Source organism: Balaenoptera ricei, chromosome 12 (assembly GCF_028023285.1).
Source record: "Balaenoptera ricei isolate mBalRic1 chromosome 12, mBalRic1.hap2, whole genome shotgun sequence".
Classification (NCBI taxonomy): domain Eukaryota; kingdom Metazoa; phylum Chordata; class Mammalia; order Artiodactyla; family Balaenopteridae; genus Balaenoptera; species Balaenoptera ricei.
In genome coordinates this window covers 40,607,823-40,626,851 of record NC_082650.1, presented here as the reverse complement: position 1 = coordinate 40,626,851, position 19,029 = coordinate 40,607,823, and the positions used below count along the sequence as shown (strand labels likewise).

Sequence of the window (19,029 nt, the reverse complement as noted above, 5' to 3'; positions counted from 1 at the left end):
AACACTGTCATGCTCATTTCAATTTTATTCACAATATGTAAGAATATATTCTCTTTTTGCTGGAAGAAAAGATATTCAATTGAATGCAACATATTTTGTCTACTGTAAGCCATAACGTAATATATAAATGATATGTAAATCATTTATCAATAAGTCCAGGATGCAAAAAATATATATTTCATCCTCTTTTTCTTTTCAAATTTATAGAAAGGAGCAGCATCTTGACTCTGTCAACTTGCATACCACATGGGGTCGGTAAATTACTAAAACTCTCTGGGCTTCACATTGGTCACCCACAGATACGGGTTACGCAGATAACAGGAACTCAACAAAAAGTTGTGAGAATAAATAGATAATATAAAAGTGTCTGGTAAGTAATAAATGCTCAAATATACTAGTTGCTATCTCCTCCTCTTAAAATGATGTAGGCTTTATTATGTTCTCATTCTGGATTCTTCAAAAGGCCAAGTCCTTCATTTTGAGACTCCTGGAGACTCACATATGGCAACTCTGGGTGAAAATTTGGTAGCATGAATTAACTACTCTTTCCTACATATTCAAAATATGTTTTCAACATGAACATTGAGGATGTTTGGAAGCAGGATCACTGACCCTTTGTGAAGCCTAAGCTAAATACCACACTCTTCTTAACACCAAGAAGCAGAGTCGGGTTTATTAACGCTTGCACAAATGTGTGTATGTATGTAAGGGTGTTCCCTTAGACAAACCTTGCTACTCAATTTGGAAGGCATGGCTGACCCTTAGTTGACCTGCTACATGAGGTACAAATCAACTGGGTAATGGAGGGCCTTTTTGCAATGTCAAAACACAATGCTCATTCAATATTCTCTGGACTGCTCCAGGCATTGTAAAAGCTGTAAATTTTCAGATCTTTGATCTCTAGCCTCCAGTTCGTCCCTGGTCCCATTTGGCTTTCTGTAAAATTAAGTCTCTCAGTGTGGCTGTCCAGAGTAACCACAAAAGAATGTTTATGCAGTAGGAACAGTTTCTCTGGACAGTTTTTCACTGAGGTCAGCAGTGAGCCTCTGGCATCCTGATACTTACAGACTTCTTAGTGTGACAATTTTGGCATCAATTATCCAGAGAGAAGCATTGTCAGTGCAACAGGAATTGGCCCATGTCAAGCTGACGGAGTTACACTGCCAGCTGAGGGGGACTGCTGGTGTATAAGTCTTGTTGCAAGGAAGCCCAATATTCATTTGGCTTTGTCTGATAAAGAAATAAATAACATTTGTGATTCAGGATCATATTGCAACCTTAAAAAGTCTGTGAGTAACAAAATTAAGAAACGTGATTCCAAGAGTGTCAATATTTTTTTCTCAGCATTCAACTCAACTTTGTTCTTAATCGCACAGACCTCACTGCCTGAGTGTGTCAAATTCACTTTTTCCTTTCCTTTTTGGATGGCAGTGCATGGAAGGCCCTTGTATAAACACAGCCAGGGCATGAGCACAGTTCCACTTCATCTCCTCAACTCCGTTTTGCTCTTCCCTCATTCTCCTGTGTGTGCATTCCTTGACAGTTGGTGGATTCAGTCAGCATCACGCAAGAAGGTATATAGAGGAATTTATAAAGTAAAGGCCAAGAAATAAATTCAAGCTAAAATAATAATGATTTAAAAAAGTAGGGGAATTAGTCTGGGTTCTCCAGAAAAACAGAAGCAATAGGCTGTATATATAAAGAGAGAGATTTATTTTAAGAAATTGGCTTATGTCATTGTGTAGGCTGGCAAATCTGAAATCTGCAGGGCAAACTGGCAGGCTAGGGACCCAGGAGAGAGCTGATATGGCAGTCATGAATCCAAGGGCAGTCTGAAAACATCACTTCCTTCTTTCCTCGGGGACCTGAGTCTTTTTCTCTTAAGGCCTTCAACTGATTGGATGAGGACCACCATCTTAGGAAAAGTAATCTACTTTACTTAAAGTCTACTGATTTAAATGTTAATCACATCAAAAAAGGACCTACACAGCAACATCTAGACTGACGTTAGACCAAACATCTGGGTACCATAGCCTAGCCAAGGTGACATATAAAATTAACCATCATAGTGAGATATTCACTTACAATAAGTGAAAGAACATTCAGGCTCTAAATTTTAGTAAACAAAATACATTTTACTAAAAAATGAAGAAAATATAATTGCAAAAGTTTTTAAGTCAGTAAAAAATGAGTATGTATGATATCAGCCAGCGCTCTGAGAATATTGCAGGACTCAGGCCAAAAAATTAATATAAATCAAACTCTCCTACCCCGCTTTTGAATTCTATCTTGGATCATCTCTTAGAGTCATCTTTGAGGCCACTCATGATAATTTTTTTCATATTTTCTTCTAATGAATTTTATGGCTAAAATTTGTTGTTTTGACTCATGAACATAACAAAAATATGTAAGGATAAAACATACAACTTTCATTTCACATATTCCACACGTTACTCACATTCAAAAAAAAATTTTTTGAGCTAAATATAGCACATACATATTTCAATATAAACGATATACAATTATGTCTAAAGCAGAATTTAAATGAGCTTTGGGAATAAAAGTAAGCACTTTTAATTTTATTTCCTGGGCATATTATTATCTCAATCCCTAAAAAACGATGAGACATCCCAGGAGTTAGCTGAATTCTAATGACTCTTCTAAATAATATCGAAAAAGCTTGGTTTGCTGTTTTGATTCCTGGATTTTCAAAATTGTTTACTTATTAAGCTTTCTTATTTGATTTCTAATAGTTGGATGGAATTATCAAAGATGCAACCAGCTTTCCCAAATGATTGAAATAAGAATCTACCTAGTGGCAGACGACTAGAACAAATTTTTTAAAATCTATCTTGTTTATTTCAGTAATAAAAATCTTGAGTTAAAATACCAAAAGTATATTCGACTGGAGATAGTCAGCAATGAGGAGGTGGAATGAACTTGAATGTGTAAGCAAAGGAGTAGGCGGAGCAAGAAAATGAAGGATGTGTCACCAAGCACAGGACGTGTCACACTGCTGACCCTGGTAATTTAAATTGCTTAGCAAAATAAATGCAACTCTTATCGTCAAAGCACTTCATAAAAGAAAACAAAATTAAGTACCATAATATTAGGGTGATTCCTATTTTGCTGTTGAAGAAACTGATGAGAAACTCTAATGGCCTTTCTAAGGCTGCAGTTGAGCTTTGACAAAACTGGGATTAAAGAAACAGCTCCCTGCCCTGTCTTTACAGGCACTTCTCTCTCCGGATCCTGCAAACCAGTACAAATGAACCATCAAGAATGTTGGCAATCTGGCTGCCACATGGAAATAAGCGAGCCGTCAGGCAGTTGGTGGTTCAGTCTGCGTAATGCACAGCATAAATTCAGCAGCACTGTCTCAGGTTAACCCAGAAGATGAATAAAACCCTGATGGGCACAAAGAGATGTTCAAAATATTTTCAGTGCCACCTCAGAAAAATTCAAAACAAAGTAATAAAAGGAAAGTTGATCTGTTTGGAGCAGTGCTCAGGAATTACAGGCTTTCAGTGCTGAAATCTCCCTGAGGAAAGCTGTCAATCCTAAAAAATGCACCCTGTTTTAGGAAGACTGCTTTCCGAGGCAACTTTCTGACTTGATTTATTTGAGCAGTTGGTTTTTCCTTTAGGCATTTTGCTGTTAATTTGCAACATGGAAATTAAATGGTCTTGGGAGCTTCATACACATTCTTGTTTAAGAAAAACTTTGTCTTACAAAGTCATGGATTTTTCTTAAATAGACCAGACAGTCTGTAGCACAGAGATATTTTTTGTGGCTGTGAAAATTTCTGCTAACACAGACACACAAAGGGCACAGGGCCACGTGGTCTGGGCCAAATACACATCTCTTGCCCTCACTTCGCTTGGCTTCCTTCTGAATAAGGTATTTTCAAAGCAACACATACCAGATCTCACATAACTGTCATTTACCCAGACTGCAGAGAGTAAAATTATCCATTAGGCAAATCACAGACACTGTTAATATTTCCCTTGTTACTATTTAACGATGATTTTTTAAGGATTTCTGGTCTCCAGAAGAAAGATGGCTGAGGTTACTATAGAAGACAAGGAGAGTGTTCCCTTGTAATCTGTAATATTTTCCTAAATTAACAACCACAAGGATATCAGAAGCCAGCGGGCCTGAGCCACTGTGGTCCTGCTATAGGCTTATGAAATACATGACCTGTCACATCATGATTTTCCCTCCCCAGCTACACACCCAGTGTCAATGTGCCTTCTCTCAGAGGGTGTCTTAAGCGCCCTTTTTAGTTCTTATTTAGAGAAGTAGATAAAGGAAGGTGGGAAAATATTTATGAAACCATCAAGAAATAGTCCTGCTTATAAGACTTGTTTCTCACTGTTGTTCTTTGTTAGCCAACATGAGACTTTGAGGCTTGTGTTCCTGTCTTTCCATTTAGAGACGCTGACTCTAGTCAGAGTAGGATCTCCCCTGGAGGAAGGCCCTGGGGAGGAAACCCACTTTGCACAGGCAGCAAGCAGAGTGAAGGTGCCGTGGACTCTAGAGTCAGCTGCTTTGCCTGGGGCGCAGGCTGTGGGTGCAAATCACACTGCGTTAATACCCTGTGTTGGTGAATAGAGAAGCTGCAAGAAAGAAAGGGAGGGGAAAAACCCACAGTAGTGTAATACCTGCATCCACTGATACCTGGGCTCATCAAATGTAGGCGGTGCTCATTGAAGGATGCCAGGAAGTACTCGCTGACCAATGTTTTCCATACTGACCCCAAATCAGAGATTTCATTTAGTGTTTCTTTCTTTCTTTTTTTTTTTAAAAATTTATTTATTATTTATTTTTGGCTGCGTTGGGTCTTCACTGCTGCCACGCGGGCTTTCTCTAGTTGCGGCGAGTGGGGGCTACTCTTCGTTGCGGTGCGCGGGCTTCTCATTGCAGTGGCTTCTCTTGTTGCGGAGCACGGGCTCTAGGCGCGCGGGCTTCAGTAGTTGTGGCACGCAGGCTCAGTAGCTGTGGCTCGTGGGATCTAGAGCTCAGGCTCCGTAGTTGTGGCGCACGGGCTTAGTTGATCCGCGGCATGTGGGATCTTCCCGGACTAGGGCTCGAACCCATGTCTCCTGCATTGGCAGGCGGATTCGTAACCACTGCGCCACCAGGGAAGTCCCTCATTTAGTATTTCTTGAAGGCCTTTTGGCGTGTGCTAGTCACAAACTAAAATACAAACAGCTATGGGAAGGAGGGGGCGCACCTCTTAGGAGGAACTTACATGACAATGGAAAATGGCCCCCTGTAAGAAGGAAACAAAAATGAGGTTCCCAGAATGACAGAAAGGAGGGTAGAAAGAAGTGGTAGAACCCCTAAGATACCATATCTGCTTTTGCCCAGGAAACCTATGTCCAGAACAAGTGGCAAGCTTTCAACAGATGACAAGAGATTGAGCTATCCATCATCTAGACCAGGCTTTCACTCACTTAAATGAAAGCCTGAACAATTTCATAGAAGAAACATGGCACCGAAACTGGAAGAAAGAAAACATACTACAGTGAGAGAGGGTATAATTTTTCACATTTTCATTAATTTGGGAAGATGGAGGCTAATAATGTCTTTATATAGTCTAGAAATAGAAAAACTCTGAAAAACATTTCAACAGAGATGTCTATCAAAATAATCAACATGGTAGATTTAAATACCAACCCTAAGAAAGCTGATATATTCAGATTGCTCTTAATAGCACCTGCTGATAGGAGGAAACATGCTGATCTACTCTAAAACCAAGTACACATATAAATATTTAATCCTATAGTAGGTACTTGACCACTCCTTCAATTTCTATGTGAATTATAATATGAAAATAATACAAATAGGAATTTCAATCTTATATTTCAAGGCCGGATCCAGTGATACTTCTTCCTTTACTCTTTCCCATATGTTCTCAACTTGATTGAGTAACTGCTACCTCTGCACTTCTTGACGATTAGCTGTGCCTTTGTTATAGCAATTGTTCAGTTTGTATTATAGTCAGGTGCTTGTATGTTGCCTTCCCCCATCAGACTACAAGTTCTTTGAGGGCAGAGGACTTATTCAACTCCTCTTTCTTTAGTCTCATTGTTTTTAATGTGGTGCTTTACAACAAATAAGTGCTCAATAAATAGTTATCAGATTGAATTTATATATTGAATTTCATCACTTAAAGTAGATAGCATCTAGATCATCTAAAAAATTTAAAAATTACAATCCCTTGGGTTTATGCAGTATGTCTTCTCTAATACCGAACTTGGAATATCTCACCTAATTTCTTTGGGTCTCCATAATAAAAAATAGAGTTTGTTCTTCTCAAGCTTAGCTATAGAAACTAAAACACAGCAGTGAAAACCAAATGTTTCAAAGAAGATCAGTGACAGAAGGGTCAAGTATATGTCAGAAACAGCATCCTGAAGTCCTTCTCAATGGTGTATACAAAAGCCCGAGTTGAGGTTTACCTAGATGCCTTTAAATGTCTCAGGTCTCACATTCTCTAAATTGTTAAGTAGCAAATATGCTACTTGAGTAATAGCTCATTGATAATTGATGTTCAACACATATAGTAGTATAAGAAAGTATACAAGTGCCACTCACCTCTCACTCTTCAGAAGAACTATAGCTACAGCCATTAGATCTTAAGGGCTAAGGCTCAGAGAGCTACTTGGAAATTTGGGCTAAATTAAGTAGGAAGAAAAGATGGCCAAGAGGAACATGATTACGGACAACTTTCTTTCCTTATTTTTTTTCTTCTAATTTTGTTTTCTGAAAAACTGTTATTGGTTTCCTTAATAATTCTTACTTTTGAAAAGTAGATGAAAAAGGGTAATATAAAATACAACACACTGAACATGACTATTAAAACAGAATTTGGATACTGTCAATGCCAATGCGAAACAGCTTAAGTTTTTAGGAAAAAATAAACTTTATAAAAGGTCTAAGGACTGCGTGTTTTTGTGGGGTCAACTCCATTCCCCACCTTTTTCTGGTATCATATACTGTTGCTTTATTCCTGGGGTTAGGGCTTTATGTATTTTACTTAGTTATTTAACAAATACTATAGCGCTTCATATGAGTGTCAGACACTGTTCTAAACACTTTACAAAATTAATTCAGTATCTATTAACAACCCAAAAGATAGATGGTATTTTATCTCAGTTTCAGAAAGAATTGAGGCATGAAGAGATTACATAATTTACCCAAGGTTATCCACCTCAAGAAGAATGAAGCTGCGAAACGAGGCATCATTAGTAACAAAGTTTTGTCCTGTGAACTCTCACCTCCTTCAAGTGTGCTTAACAGAGGCTGATAATTCCTCTAACTCATTGTGCTGTCTCTCCACTTCAACACTTACCCTTCTCAGTAGCCCAAAAAAGTGTTATTAATACTTTTAACTTTCAGTCTAACTGCTTGCTCTTTGTTCTTTGTTGATATATATCAAATGAATCAGACTGACACTTCCTAGGAGAAAGTGCTATTTCTGCGTAACTTTCACTATGTCGTGTCCATTCTGTTCATGAAAAAGATAACTTCGTAAACTCATCTGGAGATTAAAAAGGAATTCAACAAACACTTACCAAGCAAGTGTTAGATGTGATGCACTACGATAAGCACGGAAATGATGGCAGACTCCTTGCCCTTCGTGCTAGCACATGCTAAGAGATGACATGAGCACAAGGCAGCAAGATAGATGGCTATCCCTTTGCCGTGAAGGGCTGCAACGCTCTCCCCTGCGGTATCCCAGCGGGAACCTTCGCTTCTGCCGGGAGCCAACTGCTCCCTGAATGATGGTATTTCAGGCTTGCGAGGCCTGGAATATGTTGCTTAGTGGGAGGCAAGCATCTTGTCTTCTGCTCCCATTTGGCAAGGACACCTCATTATGTAAGACGGCCACTGTTTATCTGCACCATATTTATGGTTTCTACAAGGGTTATTCTAAGGTTTGGCAGATACGAAGGAATATTTTATAAAGCACGGCTTGTAGTGGGCAAGACCTCAAATGAAATTTCTGGAGTATAGCTAAAGTACCTTTAAATTATTCATTCTAAGGTGATTTAATGCCTCTCTCCCTACCCCACCCCGCCTCTGTTGGTCATATTCATCAGATTGAGATGAGAAGTAAACTCTTTAGGACAGGGTACTATTACTGCATTGTCATTCCTAAGTTTAAAAACATCAAAGTACATTCAGTGGCCCCTTGAAACCTAACCAACCTAAAGAATATCTATGTTTATCTCATCTTTCGCAAGTATTTCTAAAACGTTGGAGTCAGAGTAGCACCTAATCTTTGAAAGTCCTCTCTTCACTGCCCAACCTGAATCCCATATCGTTTTTAACGGCTTGCCGTTAACACCCTGATGCTTATGAATGGGAGATTTCATAAAGGTATGTTTGGGGAGATACGGTGAGGTGCCAAGGGTCTACAAAGAATTAGTTCTTTATTCAAACGTTATTATTTTATTGTTAGCTTCATTGGACATTTATATCCAACAGTCGCTACATAAATCTGGAAATTAATAAAAGAGAACCTCAACACAAAAGAGCTATCACTTTACATGTCTTTGTTCTAAAGTTGATTTAACATCCCTGAGTATATAAGAACCATTTTATGAGCAGACAGCTTCTATGGTCTATTTCCAATGCCACCTAGTGTATTTTGTACTTTAACATACATCTGATTTAGATTGTCTCCACCTGATTAAACATCTTACCAAAAAAAAAAAAAAAAAAGCAGTGCTCTTCAGTCCCAGTCTAGGAAAGTAAATATTTCCATTTAAAGGGATTGTAGCATATGAAAATAAGTAAGTTTTAGAAGTCCAATCAACTTTTTGGTGCTCTCTGCAAGCTTGTCATAAAATAGAGGTCAGTCTCTCAGAATTTATTAGAAATTGCTAAACCCTTTAATCTGTGATAAAATAAAGGGACAAAAAAGCAAAATTTACCATACACATGTGTGTTTTTGAAAACTGTGTAATAAATGTTCCATTTTATAAGTAAAATCACAATTTAAATATTTCCAAAAAGCTCCCCTATTTGGAGAAATAATATGGTCAACACTCTTGTAAAGAATTACCTTTTGAGGTACCTAACTTGTAAGATTATATTTTAACAGAATAGATTAAACTTGTAGTACAAAGATTTATTAATTTGCAATCACTTAAAACAAAGCAATAAACAATAAATGATATGAGTTTGCAACAACACAACGTATCTCTACAAAGTAATTGTTTTCCTTTATGAAAGAAAAAGAAAAAAAGACTCTGGTGAATATTTGCAGTTGACTCTTCAAGGCACAGTTATCAATAAGCTAAGAAGGCTAGAGGTATATTATAGGCGGTGTAAGCAAAATCCTGGTTGACGAGATTGCTTTAGTCTACTAATACTGTAGACTTGGCATGCTCACAGTTTTTGTTTGCATAGCTGTCTCCCCAAATAAAATTATAAATGCCTTTCACATGTGTGGTGTCTCATGAAAACACTTTCCAACACTGAATGGAATTGTAAACCTTATTATCAGCCTGATTTCCTTTTTTTTCTCTTTATTGTCCCTCTTCACTCTCAATTTTTCTACTTATTACATTTGTGTTTTTCTTCTTGTAGGTAAATAAAAGGGAGACATAGGTAGTATCTTAGGATGAAAACAATTCTCAAGAACTAATGAGTTAGACTAACCTAATGGTAGATGGAACAAAATCTAGTGTCTTGATTTTTATGTCCTTTCAAAATTTACCCTATTTATATCATAATTTATCTATCTATCTATCTACCTATCTATTTATCTATATCTGCTATTTAGAAGAATTGTTTTGGGACTTCCCTGGCATCTCCAGTGGTTAAGACTCCACGCTTTCACTGCAGGGGCATGGGTTCAATCCCTGGTCGGGGAACTAAGATCCCGCATGCCACGTGGTGTGGCAAAAAAAAAAAAAAAAAAAAAAAAAATTGCTTTATAAGTGATTTTTTGTTGTTTGTTTTGTTTGTTTTGCAAAAACAACTTTAGATCTGATGCAATTCTGTCAAATTCTAAGGTCCTAGCCCAACAAGATCAGTTAACCATTTATTGTATTATCTAAACTGCATTTTCTCTTGCCAAGCATTGTACTTGTGAATAGAGATACCAAATCAACATGACATATACTTCACACTTTGTGGGAGCTCAATCTAATGGGGGGCGGAAGTGGAGGTGAGGACAAAAACTATAAATAGATAACTATATTACAATATAGCAATCACACATACAAGCATTAATAAAAGGAGTGGGTGGGGATATAAGGCAAATTGACAGCTTATAGATGCACAAGTAATTAAGACATAATAATCCATATTACATGTTCAAGGCAGAAGGAAGGGAATTTTATATTATGAAAATCCAAAAGCCATTTTGGGTTTCGGTATCTGCAGGAGTCCTGGAACCAACCCCCTGTGGATACTGAGGGGCGGCTGTATTCAGTGTAGGTAAGGCCTTTATTATACATTTATTATACCCCAGTTTTGGGTTTAACAACTTAAGTGAGATTTAGAGAACTCGAATGAGAGGTAAAGAGAAAACAAATATAGGTACATTCAACTATGAGAAAATCTGTTTCGTCAGAAATACTTATATAAGTTGCAGTTATTTGTACTGGAGAAAGGACTAGTACATGAATGAATATACGTAATTTTAAAATATATGGAAATGAATGAATGAGTATGTGTAATTTTAAAATATATGAACATGTATATTATAAAAAAAAAGTTAGTTCCCTTTAATATAATTGCAACAGAGAAAAGAAACCTTTTTAGAAGGGTGCAGAAGAAGTTTATGCTAGTCATTAGGAAAACCAGTACAGTGTGAGAGTTGCGAGTGACTGGAGAAACCCAATAAGAATAATCAAAGGCAAGAAATAGTCCAGGGATTTGCATTCCTCTAATGATTAGTGATGTTGAACATCTTTTCATGTGTTTGTTGGCAATCTGTATATCTTCTTTGGAGAAATGTCTATTTAGGTCTGCCACCCATTTTTGGATTGGGTTGGTTTTTTTTTGATATTGAGCTGCACGAGCTGCAAATCAAAACCACAATGACGTATCACCTCATACCAGTCAGAATGGCCATCATCAAAAAATCTGCAAACAATAAATGCTGGAGAGGGTGTGGAGAAAAGGGAACCCTCTTGCACTGTTGGTAGGAATGTAAATTGATACAGCTACTATGGAGAACAGTATGGAGGTTCCTTAAAAAACTACAAAGAGAACTATCATGTGACCCAGCAATCCCACTACTGGGCATATACCCTGAGAAAACCACAATTCAAAAAGAGATGTGTACCACAATGTTCATGGCAGCACTATTCACAATAGCCAGGACATGGAAGCAACATGTGTCCACTGACAGATGAATGGATAAAGAAGATGTGGCACATATATACAATGGAATATTACTCGACCATAAAAAGAAATGAAATTGAGTTATTTGTAGTGAGTTGAATGGACCTGGAGTCTGTCATACAGAGTGAAGTAAGTCAGAAAGAGAAAAACAAATACTATATGCTAACACATATATATGGAATCTAAAAAAAAAAAATGGTTCTGATGAACCTAAAGGCAGGAGAGGAATAAAGATGCAGACATAGAGAATGGACTTGAGGACATGGGAAGGGGGAAGGGTAAGCTGGGACAAAGTGAGAGAGTGGCATTGACATATATACACTACCAAATGTAAAATAGATAGCTAGTGGGAAGCAGCCGCATAGCACAGGGAGATCAGCTCGGTGCTTTGTGACCACCTAGAGGGGTGGGATAGGGAGGGTTGGAGGGAGACACAAAAGGGAGGAGATATGGGGATATATGTATATGTATAGCTGATTCACTTTGTTATAAGCAGAAACTAGCACAACATTGTAAAGCAGTTATACTCCAATAAAGATGTTAAACCACCCCCCCCCCAAAAAAAAAAAGAAAGAAATAGTCCAGGGAGAAAAGGCTAAAATAACAACACTGTTTCAGCTGGAGGAGAGAAAGCTACACTTTGGTTCACATGACTAAAGAGACCTGAGGACAACTCATCTATTGCCCTGTCCCTTCCTTCCTGCCAATTTCAACGTTACTGTAATATAAATATAATGAAACAATTCTGTGCTGAGTCCAGATGTATCCCATTTAGACAGAATGACTTAAGGATTCCATGTTCCATATTTTCCCCAATGACAGAAAAGTGGGAGCTGGGGGTGAGGAAAGCAGTTTCATTTGAGCTTTAGGGAGACATTCAATGTGTCTCGGTGATGACGAAGTTATAGTTCTGTCCATATGTTTTCTCTTTTTATACCAGACCTGGGAGGGATAGGACAGACTAGGGAGGCCTGGCGGTGGTTGAGCAGGAAAGTGGGTTACTCCTGATGTTCCTAAATTCTTTCAATTCTCATTGGCTCTTTTCCCACAGCAAGGGATTAGCCTGGCTTATGTTGAGAAAATAGCAGGTCTCAAAAGAAGATGTGTCTTGACTTAAAACTGACTCAATAAAAGTTTTTTGGATTTACGAAAAATGAAATATTTTGGTAATGGGTAGTCATTTTCCACATCTCAAGAGACAGAAAATACCAAGTCTACTGAAGAAAGTTATGTAATGTCAGATGAGAACTTTCTATGTCTGAGGACTGTGAGAAAACAGGAATAAATTTATGAGATATTGTAAAATCTATTTTTCAAGAAACATGAATGATTAAAATAAAAGAAAAATCTACTTAAGAGGCTATCAATTGGTCCTCATACAAATTACTTACAAATTACTGAAGCTTGCTGAGTAATGTCAGTGCTCTAAGTGGGGCTGGGTCCAAGATGGTGGCAAACTGGAGACCTCCTGCCCCATCTTACAGAGTTGGATGGAGATCACTCAGCATCTGGGTTTGGGGCCCTGAAGAAATGCTGGCTCAGGAAACTGAAACCTGAAATGTGAAGCCTGTAAATCTGAATTTTTATTTGAAATTCGGATTAAAAAATAAAATTAAAATAAAAACCCGAAGTGGGTCAAACCAAAGGTGTTTGCTGGGGTCAAGTCTGGTTTGTGAAGCTACCCATTTGTGATTTCTGGTGAGGACTGAGTAGTACCTGGTCCCTCCTAAGTTTTGCAGCCAGATATGTTTCCACAATCAACAACTCTCTAAAGCTGTCAATATCTTTACATGTCATTAGCACTAGGTTTTTTTTTTCCTCTTGTGATTGAACTATGCTGGGGAAGAAAGGGAAGAGAAGTTTGGTACCAGCTTTCTCGGAGCTGGACCAGTTTTCCTTCACAGGTGCATTATGCCATGGCATCAAAGCAGAAATCCTGGGGGGAAGGTGAGCAACTGGGGTCCTAACACCAGGGAGTGAACTGAGTCCTACCTTAGAAAAATACCTGGAGAAAGCCCGGACTGCAGTCAGGCGGTTGGATTAAATGGCTCCTTAGTTCTCATTCCAGGCTTTGATTACATGGCTCTGAGCCAATGCTGGTGATATCTTTATTCTCTCTCATTATAAATATTGTCTCCTACCTTTAAAAAAGCTTTTCTTCTGCGTTCAAAAAAGAATTACTCTTTCTTCCCCTCAAAAGCCTTAAAAAGTGAATACAAAGAAACTTGCAGCTCCTCCTAAATGGACAAGCCCGGCATGTTTTGCCTACGGATTTTTAAAATCATTGGATTGACTAACATTCCAGAATGATGCAAGTCTCCACCACTAAAGGTTTAATTCATACCTAAAATGTTGCCATTATTTGGGGTAATGACATATAATTAAGCCTGCCGACTATGTCTCATGCTTTTCTATCAGTGATTCATGGCTGTTGTCAAAAAGCAGCTGCATATCAGAGGATTTTTTGTTAAAGTCCTTGTTTGAAATACCCAACAAACAGGGTTTTCTTGATTTATCAGATTATCCAGATAGTTCATGTGCTTTTGTAAAAACCTGAGCTGATGCCAGCTTCCATTTATATCCACTGCAACTTTTTTTCTTTTCTCTAGAGATGCTTATGATGTTACCATAAAATGTAAGTAATAAAAAGAAAAAGATAAGGTTGGTTTAACAGGAAACACATTCATTACTGTGTATTTCACAATGCAACACTGTAGAAGAATTCAGGTTATGGGATCTAAGATCTCTCTCCCGCCTGGATTTGTATCGTATCCTAACAGGTTCTCTCATGCTTCAGAAGAGGACAGATATGTAGAGTGACTTGCTGCAGAGGAGGTGATCTTCCTAGCACTTTTGTAACTGAAGATTGTAATAGCATGTGCCAGTTTCTCCTCACATAAACTGCTGGAATAACGGATGTCTATTCCTTGGGTAGCAAGCCAACTCATCAGATTAGTAGGAGTCAAAAACCAAAGCGAACTCCAGTGTCCTCTCCTTTCTGTGGCAGCAGCTGGGCTTCTAGAGAGGACAATAAACCAGAGGACTTGTTCCATAGAGAAAGGGTTTACTAGCTTCGATCCTTGGTGTTCAGTAAAAAGAAACATAGATAGAGTTCAGGTAACACAGACACTTTTAAAAGAGTAACTTGACTCTTCACAATTTAATGTAGTGGCATAGAGTGGGAAAAAAAAAAGGAAAATAATTTTACGTTTTTCAAAAGGAATTTTTCAACTTCCAAAAGTACTTTCTGACTGCTCAAAATATATCTCACAAAACACAGCTGCTTTTCAAAATTACTGTCAGGGGCAAGATAGAGGTGTTTGTTTTCCTAGATCTAGAGGTAGAAAGTAAAAAGGGAAAGAGTAGGAACTCACTTGGTTTTTCACTTGAGGGGAAAAAAAAAAAAAAAAGAGTTTGATCATGAAAGAGGGATCTGTTTTCCCCAGACCCTTGATAATTTCTCTCAGCTTTGGCTTGATTTTTATAATGAATAGTTTAAACCCAAATTACAAGTTTAAATTAAGAGCTCTTAATCTAAAATCCTTTTATTCCTAGCAAGAAATAATTTCAGGGATTCATGTGCTGTTGAAATTACTAGCCATATATTTTATTAAGGTTAATCACAGCCGCTATTAAAAGAGAGGTAATAATATATGTTTTTCTCTGCTAAGATCAGCTGGTGAAACTGTAGTTCTCACACGGTTGCAATATTCTTGCTAATTATCTAATCATCGGGAAAAAGATGTACAGGACCAGGCGGGTTGAGACGGCTCCTGCTGCCGGATTCCCAATCAAAGTAAGAGCTTTGTAGACAGTATGACCCATTTATCATAAAATATGCTGAGTTATTCAAACTGCTGCCAGCTTTGAGAGCCAATACTATTATTTCTCTGCTTGAGTAACTGCTGTTAACTGAAATGCAGACAACAACATTCTCAAGGATGAGAAATGATATTCATGAGTTTTTTCCTATAATCCTTTCTTTCATTACCCTCTAGTTGCTTATATCAACACATTTATTACTGTCATTGAGTTAACACTCACATTTCATGAACACTCAAGTATTATTTGCATAGATGAATAAAACAAGATACTACTAAATCAGGTGGTATCATGTGAACACACTTATTCAGTGACATAAACTCACTCCTTTGTTTCTAATTGACCTCACTTTAGGTATGTATAGTTCACATTGCATCCTAATAGTGAATGGATTTCTGGACAGATCTCTGAATCTCTCATAGTCTTAGTATTACTTTAGAGCTTCTTTTTTGTTCCATGGGAACAAAACTTTGTTGGTGAAGTGATTCTCAAACAGTAGTGTACGTACGAATAGCTTGAGAAGTGTATGAACACGTAGATTCCAAGTCCCCTGTGCTGATTCAATAGATCTGTGTTGGGGCCCAGGAGCTGGTTATCTTCACACACATCCCAGGTATTTCTGATACAGGTAGCTCACAGACAGTATCTTTTTTTTTTTTTTTGCCGCACCATGCAGCTTGCAGGATCTTAGTTCCCTGACCAGAGATGGTACTTGTGCCCCCTGCAGCGGAAGCATGCAGTCCTAACCACCGGACCACCAGGGGAGTCCCTCACAGACAATATATTGATTAACCCTGAACTAGTGTCAGTCCTGGGTGAAGAATTATTGGGTTTATTTCTTTACAATTTGATTTCCTGGAACTTATTACACCATTTTAAGCTTTGGCTTATTTTTTCCCACAAGATAGAAATTAGGTGAAATTCCTGTCTCAGAGGAGTCTTCTGAATTTACTATTTGTGAAATGTTTAGAGGTCCTGAGTTTGAACAGGTTGTGAAAATTTTCCTAGTGCTGCAGATTCGCACTGTGGTCAGTATCTGTCTTGTGCCTGTGAAAACTTCAGTTTGATTGTCATTTATGGAAGATAGTTTAAGAGGATCCTCCTGTTAAAAGCAGCATGGTATCAGGAAGAACACTGGAATAGGAATTAGAGCATCTGGCTATGTTTCAATTGTGACTTTAGCTATAGCTAGTTTTTTTTTGCGTTTAGAAATAGGGAAAATATAAATCTATTTTGACTAAAGGATCCTTGAAAATACCAAAGAAGATAACATACATACAAGTAATTTATAAACTCAAATTTGCTATATAGTTACAATAATGACACAAGAATACCAAACACAGGAAGAATCACCTTATTTAAGACTTTATTTAGGGAGTCTATACTTTTTAAGTTCTTGCTGAACAGAGAGAAGTCTTATAGGGAACATGTGGGAACTCTTGGTTTGGAGAAAGCTTCTCATAAACAATCAGAAAGTAATTGAATGTGTGGGAGATTGAGAAGTGTATTCCTCTGAGTATTTTCAGGAATAGACTCACGTAATGTTTATATACTTAGTGGGAGAGTGTTATTGGGAAGCTGTACTGTGATATGTGATCGTGACCTTCAGCTGGCAAAAACAAGAGGTAAGTTGAAGTCTATGCCATTAAACTTTCCTTTCTCTTTCCTGGGCCTCAGGCGCAATGTAACTCCAGCTTCTTCTTCTTTTAATCTACCTGTGCTCTATAGCACAGGTTAGTTTGCATGCCCCCCAAATTCACATGTTGAAGCCTAACCCTGAGTGTGATGGTATTAGGAGGTGGGGCTACTGGGAGGTGATTAGGTAATGAAGGTGGCACCCTCATGAATGGGATAAGGGCCCGTAGAAAAGATACCCTAGAGAGCTCCCTTCCCCTACTTCTGTCATGTGAGAACACAGCAATAATGCAGCTGTCTATGAACACGGAGGCGAGTCCTCGCCTGAATCTACTGGTGACTTGGTCGTGGACTTCTCAGCCTCCAGAACTATAAGAAATAAATTTCTGTTGCTTATAAGCCCCCCAGTCTGTGGTATTCTTTTTTTTTTTTTCTTTTTCCTTTTAAGGATTTGACACATTTTATTTGAATTTGTAGCAATATACCAAGTTGTTTTGCTGCATAAATATTTTGACTTCTTTCAATTCGTTTTTCTCTTTTCCAAAAGGTGGTTTTAAAACTTCACATTTCACGTATGGATCTCTCCTTATCATTTTTAGCTGGGGCAGCAGTGGTGAAGGGGGCAGGACCTCCTGCTGGTGCAGCACCAGCTGGGGGCAGGTCCACCAGTCCCCACGTTGCAGATGGGGCTCCCGATGTTGACATTGGCCAGAGCCTTTGCAAACAAGCCTGGCCAGAAAGGTTCAGCGTTTATACCGGCTGCTTTAATGAGGGCATTGATCTTATCCTCTGTGACCGTTACCTCATCGTCGTGCAGGATGAGGGCCGAGTAGATGCAGGTGAGCTCGGAGACGGAGGCCATGGTGCGGGTGAGGGCTAGTCAAGGGCTGCCGGGCGCAGTGCTAGTCGCCGGATGAAGTGAGGGCCTCACCCCAACGTGGCCTTAGCTTCCTCGGAGGAACAGAGAGCCTTAGCAGCTGAGGAAGGGGTAGTCTATGGTATCCTGTTACAGCAGTCAGAACAGACTAAGACAACCTCCTTGATAGTAATGCATGTTCCTTAGGAGAATGGCCTCTGGAACAGCAGGGAATTTGTATTTCACTGTAAGCTGCCAGCCATACCATAATTTTGTCATATAGAACCTGTGGCAGAAGTATCAGTAACCATGACCGTCATCGCGCACACATGGACACAGCATCTTTGGATAATTTCAAGTTATTCAAATAAGCCTTGAAAGCAGAGAGAAGTTGATTGTAATAACCAGAAATATAAAACCTACTGAGTATAAAATTTCATTCCTAGAAAGAAGAAAAATAAAAATATGAGGGGTAAATCTTTATCAGTTTTGCTTTGGCCTTCAAGAACTAAAACTTGTGGTACTTTGCACCATTATGATGATTTTACAGTCATCTAAAACCTTTAAGTCTTTGCTTTTAGTGAAAAATCTGAATTGGGATGTTGATCTACCTTAATTTATTTTTGGTGCAGATTCACATTATATTAAAGGGAATACATGCTAAATTTTAGTTAAATTCAGGTTTAGCAGATCTGTACACCAGATGATAAGCTTGTACACAGAATTCACTTGGATTTTTCTTTTAAGAAATAAAAATGACAATTTGCTAAAAGACATGCAGAATTATCAAATAAGACAGATGGTCTTTGATGCAGTTTTCTTTGGATGAAACGTAACCACCAAGACAGTCAATCGTGTATGCTGAGACAGTTTGGGAAGTGTTGTCCAACCACATGTGAAAATAAGCCTGGCATCCCAGACACGGAGATCCATCTTTCAGTGGAGAAATACTCTCCTTCCTGTAGAACTGTTGCCTAATTCTTGCCATCTTGTCTTTATTAGCCTGAACAGAGCTTGAGGTTTAATTTTCAAACAATCTTTGATTACTCTTAAGTGTTCCTTTTCTGGAATAGGCTTAAAGGTATATTATGGGGTGAAAGTGCTCCATCATTGTAAATCAAACTACTAGCTTCCGAAAACTGCTTGATTTTATTTTTCTGCACTTAATTTTTAAAGAGAAAAGGCATATAATGACAATGTAATCTCAGATGGTGAATATTCTTCTTTTTTTTTTTTTGCCCACGTGTCATGCAGGATCTTAGTTCTCTGACCAGGGATTGAACCTGTGCCCCATGCCCCCTGCAGTGGAAGCACAGAGTCTTAACTACTGGACCACCAGGGAA

The 19,029-nt window shown here is 38.3% G+C and overlaps 1 pseudogene; it reads right to left on the bottom strand.

The window, feature by feature from the left end:
• Nucleotides 1–17,391: 17,391 nt before the first annotated feature.
• Nucleotides 17,392–17,692, bottom strand: LOC132376076 (large ribosomal subunit protein P1-like; annotated as a pseudogene).
• Between the last annotated feature and the right edge of the window lie 1,337 nt (nt 17,693–19,029).